The sequence below is a fragment of the Pinus tabuliformis genome, chromosome 2_2 (assembly GCF_031772625.1).
Source record: "Pinus tabuliformis cultivar Carrire ecotype Pingquan chromosome 2_2, CPIR1, whole genome shotgun sequence".
Lineage (NCBI taxonomy): Eukaryota > Viridiplantae > Streptophyta > Pinopsida > Pinales > Pinaceae > Pinus > Pinus tabuliformis.
The window spans coordinates 813,141,539-813,151,919 of NC_142300.1; positions in this window are offsets into that span (position 1 = coordinate 813,141,539).

The window sequence follows — 10,381 nt, forward strand, 5'->3', positions numbered from 1 at the left end:
AATAAGCACGTGGTAAGATTTTTTGTGTTGTCATAAAACGGGAGACAGACATATGTTCCCGAATGTGGATGGTGAGCCAGATCACCACGTATTCTGACAAATGTGTATGGGACCAATCACCACCATACACATTAGTAGAGGTATAGTTGTGCTATTTGTGTTTCATTAGTAGAGGTATAGTTGTGCTATTTGTGTTTCATTAGTACAGGTATAGCTGTGTTTCTTTATTTGTTAGTAAAAAAATCGTGTAAACACATTTTATTACTTTATATGCCAAAAAAACTTTACATGCCAAATAACTATAAAATGAAAACGACAAAAAAACCATGCTAGGAATACAACCAGAACGATAGCAAAAAAACCATGCCAGGAATACAACCAGAACAACCAGAACTATAGCTAAAAATACCATGGAATAAAAAAAAAACCAAGAGCCCACGAGGAGGTAGCCCAAGCCTTCGCATGAGCGTTAGCATGCCATTTGCATTTGAATATGATTCGTTTCCCCTCTTTGAAGTGGCAAAATGAGACATAAATACTATCCACCCATGCATTCATTGCCAATATTTGCAATCACTCATTAATTTTAATACTCACTTCAAAACCCAGTGTTCTTATATATTAAATAAATTTTAATATTGCAATCACTAATTAATTTTAATACTCACTTCAAAACCCAGTATTATTATATATTAAATAAATTTTAATATATTAAAATTCACTTAAATATAACTTATTATCAGAATGTTTTATATTTAAATAAGTATGTTGCAGCTATAAAATTTTATATGACATTGAATTGAGTTCTCAATTAATTTAATATTAATAAGTATTAGAAATTATAATTTAATTAAATATATTTCAAAAAAATTGAAGTAAAAATGGAACTTACTTTTGTAGTATAGTTAGTTTTATATTATTAAATTTAAATAAAGAAAGAGTGAAATATTGGAATTAAAAATTGTTTTATAATTTTCATTTTTATATTTAAAATTAAGTTGAATTCTAATTTATATTATGTAAGTATTTTATTTTAAAATTTTATCTATTTACGTTAGTGTTTTTAGGTATTGGAACACACTCTTTTTCTTTCTTTCTTTTTTATTTTATTGAAGTTGTGGTTGTATAGAATTGACCTAATGGTCACCCATTTTCCAAATTTGTTGTTGTATGCCATGGGGATATCTATTTTCATTGTTTAGCTAACATAGATAGCTCAATAGGTCATCTACATTGAGTGCTAATAACATAGGTAGCTCAATTGGTCATTCTACATTGAGTTCTAGTAAATATTAGGTTGGTGGTTTTACTTTATAGGAGTGATGTGTGATTTGCCAAAATGTTATTTTTGGGTGAATCATTTCTATAGTTTTCTCCCCAAGGAGTGAGTTTCATATATTCTCCTCATAAGGTGGGATTTCCAATGAAGACAAGAAACTAGGCAAAGCTAAGTATTCATAGTATTCTCCTCAGTGCTAATAACATAGGTAGCTCAATTGGTCATTCTACATTGAGTTCTAGTAAATATTAGGTTGGTGATTTGACTTTATAGGAGTGAAGTATGATTTGCCAAAATGCTATTTTTGGGTGATTCATTTCTATAGTTTTCTCCCCCAAGGAGTGAGTTTCATGTATTCTCCTCATAAGGTGGGATTTCCAATGAAGACAAGCAACTAGCAAAGCTAAGTATTCGATCAACATGGATAGTGGATTGTATTTAACATAACGTGCTTCATCCAAGGAGATTCAGGTGGATACCTAGCATAGAACTAGAGAAATTCCCAACAACAGTGACGACAAAGGTTGAATCAACTATTTGAGCTTATTGATACACAATCTATTCATGATACATTGATATCAATAACTATTGATATGATGTATTAATAACTAATAGTTATTATCAAACTCACAAACTGCTAACCTCTAATCCATAAACCCTAATGATGAACTCACTAAACCCCTTACTTCTAAACCCCTAACCCATTAAATCCATCACCCCAATACCCAAACTCACAACTCTCTAATCGACTAAACCTATATAGTACCTATCTCAAATCCTCAATACAGTAACCTCTATGAGTCTATCCTCCAATCCCTAATCCCCACTAACCCTTGAACTCTTAACCATAAACCGCTAACCACTAATCCATGAAACCCTTTACCCACTAACCCTATAAGCCCCTAGCTCCTTAACCCACTAACCTATCACAACCCTTGAAGGGTGGAGTACTAGAACACAAAAGAGTTAATGATATGATCATGTAAACTTTCACAATTTCATAATTGTGAATAATTTTTCGATTTAAAATTATGTTAGAATTTAGAAATTATAGGAATTTCTTTAAATTCTAACATAGTGTAACACAAAAGAGTTAATGATATGATCATGTAAACTTTCACAATTTCATAATTGTGAATAATTTTTCGATTTAAAATTATGTTAGAATTTAGAAATTATATGAATTTCTTTAAATTCTAACATAGTGTTGAATCAAAAATTCTCCACAATTAAGGGTGAAGAGTTTCAATTCCCATTTGCAAATGTAATTTAAAGAGAAATTCCAGCTTCAAGTTTGAGGTTGGTCAATATATGAATCTTTTTATGTTAAATTTTGGAGAAGGTCAATGTTTGAATCTTTTTGTGTTTTGTTTGGAGACAAACATGTTCCTAGTGCTATTCAAAATCACCTTCCCTTATCATCAATATCACTTTTCTTCCTTTTCAATATCATTGTCTCTATACTTATTTGAAATCATATATGTTGTAGTAGTATGATTTTTGTGGTGTTAGATAATAATATAGTAAGTTAATAAGTTTACAAACTTAACTTCTATTTAGTAGTTTTTAATTTTTAATTTTATTTATTATTTTATTTATATATATATATTATATATATATATTATATATATATTTATTTATTTATTTTATTATTTATTTTTATTATTTATTATTATTATTATTTTTATTATTATTTATTTTTTTTTTTTTATTTATTTATTTATTTATTTTTTTTTCTGAGAATTTATTAAGAATTCTCTAAAAGTTATAATTATGCATAATCAAAGGAATTTTGACTACAAAACTTTATCTTTGAAAATTTTAAAGAATCCAAATTGCTGAAAAAAAAAGGAAGAATATGGCCAAAAAAGGGCAAAACTTTAACTCATAAAAAAAGGATTTCAAAAACTAAGTTTGCTCACTTTCAAAAACTGCTATGTAAAATTGTAGAAGCTTTTATTTAGACAACGGGATGAAAAGGCGAAATTTCACTATAAGATTTGAAGGCAGAGTCAATTCATGTAAGTGTGAGGGATATTGACTTATTAAGTTTCTATGACATTTGTGGTGTAAGATTTGAAGGCAGAGTCAATTCATGTAAGTGTGAGGGAGATTGACTTATTAAGTTTCTATGAAATTGATGGTGTGGTCCAGTTATGACTCGCACATGTTCAGTGCCTTTTAGTTTCATATTAGTTTGATCAAGTAACCTTTTATTCACTTAACACAAATTTCTTTGATGCTACTTTTATTTTCTTGCATTGGAAAAACACCAACTCATGATTACAATGCTGCTACATGTTCATTTGGCACCATACTTTTAGCTATGGGTTAATTTTAATATCAATTTAAAAATCCTAGAAATAATTTTAATACCAACATAAAATATATTATTGTTATTATTATTGTGATAATCGAGTCCAAAAGAGTAAGTATATAAATACATAATTTTTATATACTTTAATTTGAAATAAAGCTATTTCCATAGATCATATCAAGGATGGGTTGTTACTTCAGTAGATTAAGGAGCTTGGGAAAGTAGCATACACTTGTTTTTTTCCTTTCTCGTGAGGAAAAGGTAAAAGTGCCTAGTTGTCCAGCAAGGGCACAAAACGAAGTATATTAAAGGGGAGGTAACTTTCACTCTTGTCAAATGGCTAGTCTTTTTTTTTTTTTTTTTTGTAGTGGGGTTGTAGTTAACCATCTGGAAGCAATTTTAAGTCTTATTTAAAGATTAAAGGGTGATTTTTGCTCAAAACATATTTTCCTTAAAATTTAGCATATTGATAGGTCATTGTTGAAGCTACTTACCTCATGGTCATGTGTGCTTTCAAAAAACAACCTATCTTGGCCCCATACATAAATCTAGGACACTGCTTTGCTTGATTTTAGCTTGAGGTCATACCCAAGATCTTTCATACACTTTGTCTTCTTTTGAGGTCATTTTCCTAGTAAATTATTGAATATGAATATTGAAGGGTGAAATTCCAAAATTATAAATTGATAGTTTTGAAGGGTTTTTGGGTGCCTAGTACACATAATTATCTAAAACATTATTCTTGTTCGAAGTTGTAGTTGTGTAGGATTCAATGAAGATCGTTGTTTTCCTTATTTAGCTACCATATGTTGCTTGCTTGGCCAATCTACCTTGATTGCTAGCAAGTATTGGGTTGGTGGTTGAACTCCTTATGCACCAACTTTTGAATTGGTCATAGTTTTATCTTTGGGGAAGCTAGTTATGTAGTTCACTTGCTCAAGGAGTAAGGGGTTTCATTATCTTCTCCATGGGTGTAGGATTTCCATTGTCGTAAGATCACATATGAAAGACAAGTTTCAGTCCATGCAGACAACTGGTTGTATCCGACATGGATGATGATCTCGTATAATTATTTTGTGAAATGTGGACAATGAGCTTAATTTATTTCAACGTTGTTGACATTAGCATCGGTGAAATTTCAGCAAGGATCTAGAAAAGAAATGAATCGTAAAAATCGAGAAAATATTGGTAAAAATTGGCAAACATCGACAAAATTAAAAATATACTAAAATATTCATTTTTTTTCAAAATTTTTAATATCTAAAGCAACTACAATGTCAAATAAATGCATTGCCACATAAATATGAAAACAATATAATATATAAGATGTCTAGTGCTATATCACACATCAATAGTGAATCATGTCCTAAATCCCGAGTCCTGACTCAACCTAAAAATATCAACTAAAAATATAATAAATGTCTCTCATCATCATGAGTCATATACAATGAAACTAGATACATAAACTAGTGATTTCCTCTACCCCTTTTAGGAGAAAAGGAAATGGATTTTTCTCTAGAGGAAGAAATCCCTATGGCTAGTGTTAGACTATGATTTCCTCTAGAAGAAGAAATTGGAGGTAGCCTTTGACATCCTCTACTAGTGCCCATGCTATTGCTAAGTCCAACTCACTTTATCTCAGTCCTAGAAGGTGGTGGTGTCACCTCCTCCTCCACCTCTCTCTTCCTTGATACCTCCTTTGGTGCCTCCTCCTCTAACCAATCAAGGAATAATTCCATGACAGACCTATTTGTCTCAACTCTCCATGCTATAGTGGTGTCAATCCCATTCAAAGAGATGGCATCCACGTCACATGTTTTTTGAAGTTTCCTCACCCACAATTAGAAATTGTAGTAGATGTATACCAAGCCATTAAGGAACTGAGACTCCAACTCATATTAGGGCCATAAATTATAAATTAATAATTATAATACATGTTATAATTAGAGAGTGGCGTGGCATAAAATAATAAATTATAATTTACAATTTTATAACGAATTCAAAATTTAGTTTGAATTTTTTTAACCAATTGCACTTATTAGTGTGTATTTTTTCAAATACGCTCTTATTTTGCGCACATCTAGATGAGCTACATGTTTGGATGAGCACTTGAATGATAATATTTTGGAGATTGGGTACTCTTGTACCACAGATTATCCACCAAGCATTTATAACAAATAAGAGAAACATAAGAAAATAACTTTGAAATTTGAAAGTTGAAGCAAACTATGAAGAAACAATGAAATTTGAAAAAAAATGAATCTTACCTTGCATCTTCGTCTTCTTATCCTAGAGATCCATGTCAAACACAAATGTTCCACTTATCATCCTATATACCTCCATTTCTTTAGAAATCTTCGCACATTCTTGTGAAGATGGATGACACCATCCTTGGAACACAAGTGACGAATCCATCCATCACCTTAGCATCAAATCTGAAACCATATGAGTAAGAAAATGTGGCGTTCAGGTAGATCTCTCCATCATGAAGGGGGCAATGGAGTGTATTGTTTTATCTCTCGTCAAACACTCTCGGTATCAGTATTGTTATTCAAACCCATCACTCCATTATCATATAATAGGTATGGATGGCTTCTTTGGCCCTATCCATAGCCTCATACAAGTAGCTCATTGCATGATTGTTTCCATTAACTGGGTGAAGGCTTCGGTACTTCGCAACACCATGCATACCTTAACCCCAACATACCTCTTATTCCCAACACACCACCTAGATCCACTAGTCCTATGTTCTTGACATTTGGAGCTGGTGGGAAGCAAGGGCAGGAGGATTTGCCTATGGGGGACTACTTGGAGTATCATTCCTGTGGAGCCAAGTTCAGGGAAGCTATCACTTTCAGGGACTTTTGCAAGCTAAAGGGAAATAATAGGCCCAAGGGACAGAGTGGGGGAAACTATACACAGGTGACAGATTTGCAACGTACTATGGGGAGACTGTTTTTCCCATCTTTTGATGGCTCTTCTAAGAGCTCATCTAGATCGTGGGTAGAGAAGTTGGATGTCTACTTCCAGCTAAACCAGATGAAGAAGGGGGAGGCAATAAAAATTGCCGCTACATTTGGAGGGGGAAGCCCATGATTGGTGGTTCCATGGGCTAACCACAATGGGACATGCCAGAGTGATATCCGACGAGGATTTTACCAGGAGAGTGTTGGAACGCTTTGAGAGGAAAGATACAGAGGAGCACTTTTGGGAGCTGACAAGGCTCAAGCAGACTGGGAGCACTGAGACTTACATCTCAGAGTTTCTAATTTTGTCAGTGATTGTCCCAGATCTATCGGATTCCACAAGGGTCTTCATGTTTATAGAGGGGCTAGCAGAGCCACTGAAGGGACTGGTGAAGTCCAACATACCCACGACCTTGCAAGATGCAGTGGGGAGGGCCAGAGATTTGCTGGTTTCCCTATCGAGGGTTAGAGCACCACTACCACCTACACAGGGCTTCCAGCCTATGTTGCATGAAACTTCAAAGAACCCGGCATTTCGGGCCGTACCCGTACCCGAAACTCTGAAACTTGGCAGAAACTCGACCATCATGTAATCATCTATTAGAGTTAATATAGATTTGTTTTTCCTTTTAAATTGTCATCTATGGGTCTTATTCCCTTTTTTCTTACAAGATAATGTGTTATTCACTTATTTATTTATATATATATTTTTAAATATACGTATATGACATTTCGGCTGACGTTTCAGTCAACGTTTCCATTTTTGGGACGTGACGTTTCTAAACGTCCCCGTTTCGAAAACTCCGAAACGTTTCGACGTTTCATGCAACTTAGATTCCAGCAGAGGGGAAGAGACACCAGTGCTCCACCACCGAGAGACAACCAGGGGCATGGACAGTTGGATGAGGAGACCATGGGGTCCAAGGCATAGATGCGCAGTGGGAAAGGCCCACTACATTGAGATATTCTCTGACAGTGATGTGAAGGATGATGCGGATTTCGAGATGGGTGGAGATGATGATGCAGTGCAGGCAGAGAGGGGGCGACCACCACCACCCCCACCAGGGGGAACTCCTTTTGCTCCATTAAGAGGTGTCCTTGCATCTCTACATCAGGTACCCAAGTTTTTGACTATGAGGATCGGGGGCACCATGTAGGGGCAACGTGTCTCAGTTTTAGTAGATAGTTGGGCTACCCACAATTTCATTGATGCACATATGGTCCTAAGGAGGGGTATCACAATCGAGGAGTTTGAAGGTTTTTCGGTTCTAGTGCCAAGTGACAGAACCATGCAGTGCACACGCTACATTCTAGCTTTGATAGTGACCATGGGGAACTACTCAGTGACAGATCACTTCTTTGTGGTGGATGTGTTGGACACCAATGTGGTGATGGGTGTCCAGTGGCTCTAATCGCTTGGTAGAGTCACTACTGATTGGAGTTCATAGAGCCAGATGAAAACCCAGTTTTGCTACGGGTTATGCACTCTTACCCTCCACAGACTATTTCAGCCCATAGGATGGAGGCGGATGTGAGACACGAGGACATTGAGTGGGCTGTGGAGTTGAGGATTTCAGAGGCTAGGGACCAGCCCAAGCCACCACACCCAGATATACAGGCCATTTTGGACAGGTACCTAGTAGTGTTTGGAGACATACCGCTGGGTCAACCACCTAACTGGGGGTTTGAACATACCATTGAGCTGGAATTGGGGTACAGGGGTATAAAGGACTTGTAGGTTAGGCTTTTTTATGTACAGTTACAAAGCAATACAACCTAGGCATACAAGGGGAAAGAAAAGGTTTGTTATAAGGATATAATCCACAACAGAATTCACAAACTTTCTAGTGACCCTAAGTTGAATCCTTAGTGTAGAATTAGGGTTTTTATAGCCATATAATTTCCTAGGTATGATGAGATCAACCCTAAGGAGGGGCTTCCAATAATGAAAATTCTGAGGTTGTGATATTTTCGGGATCAACAAGGTTGAATGACCTCCAATCAGCCCTAACCTCATGCCCTTGTTGAATTTTTCCTCAAACCCTAACCCTAGTGGCTTGCCTTGAAGGGCCAAAACTTTAGGAGAAGGGTAAAAAGAAGAAATTTTATGATTTTTGACCATCGATATGGCTGCCAGTCCCTTCTATCTACTTGGGTGATGGAGGCTTAAAGGAATTTAACCATGGAAATATCAAATCCTTCAAGGGAGTAAGGGAAAAAACCCTAGGTTTTCACTTACTAACCCTAAATATCACTTTAAGCAGGGATAAATTTACTGGAGGAAATCTCTCTAGGAGGTTATCTATGGAAGTTTGTGGATACAAATACAAGCATGAAAAAAATAACCAAGTATTTCATATAAGCATAAGCATTTAGACATGGAACATAGAAAAACCTAGCAACATTACATGCAATAATCTTGAAAGATATTCAATAATAAGGTACTCACAATATATCCTAGAAACAAGTCTTCTTTCTGCCAAAATGACATCTCCACAACAAGCACTAGTTTCCAGTAGCCAAATATCCAAAAAAGATCACATCTACACAAAGTAGGGTAAGTACAAAAAGCTAGGCCGAAATCTCTAAGGGATGCCAAGCTCTCCACAAGTGATGATGACCTAATGAGTGAGGTGACTCTCTATTTATACGAGGTCTACCTCACTTAAGTTTTAACTAAAATCTCCTACACATGTTTGATTTTTGCATGGAAAAAAAGTAAATTAGTGTTACAAGCCAATCCACTAGCTCTACGACATAATTTGCCATTATAAGCCCACACGAATGAGTTGTAGGGCTAAAAATGTGATTATTTCATGCCCCTTTTGAGCTCCAAATTCTCCATCAAGAAAAATTCAAGGGTGAAAATGTCTTGAAGCATTATGATCATCTCCATTTGAGATGTGTAAAATGAGGAACACTACATATAACATGTTCATTAGCAATACATGGAATATGCCAATGAACATCCTCCTTCCAAGGTGCTCAGTTATAGATGAAACAAATGTGATACGACCTCTAAAAGAGTACTCTAGAGCCAATACAAATTGAACAAATGTGTAGATAAACTACTCTCATTAGAATGCCTCAAGACCCATTGAAGTGGTCAATAGGTAAACTATCAAAAGGGAAGCAACTCTATGAAAGCATGCACAAGTAACATGGCCAACATCCATGCAAATATTCAAGATCAACCTGTAAGCCTCTAACATGTGTGATGAAAATAAAAAACATGCAATCATCCCTAGAATGAATGAATCCATAAGGATAAATGGGTCAATGTGCTCCAAATGCAACTTGCTTGCATAATGTTTTCAATTATGGTATAAACCTCATGCAACATGAGGGTTAACACTTTGTATTATTCACATTTGTTCGCACATCTAAGAGGGAATGCTCTCTTCTGTAATAGGTCTTTGTAATGTCCCAAATGCATAAAATTTGGAACAAGCACTCCACAAAAGATTCTATTCATTTAATAAAAGATTGCCATGTAAAAATAAAGACAAACAGAGCACTGCAATCCATAACACAAGAAAATTCTCAGCTTTATTATATTAGATAAATTGGGGTTTTACATGCACTTACAACCCCAAGGAGATGAGATGAAAAGAGGGCCTCAAATAGATCTACAATAATGCCACATATCGGCCTCCAAACAAACTGAAAATCAATATACTGCAACGTGTGAACCTTGAATGGATCCACTGAGGGAAGAGATGGGTGCTCGCCCACTCTCACTGAATCACCTGAGGGTTTCCGTCTGGGGCTACTGCTGAAGTATAGAACTCGGTTCTCAAACCTCTCCACAAAATAATA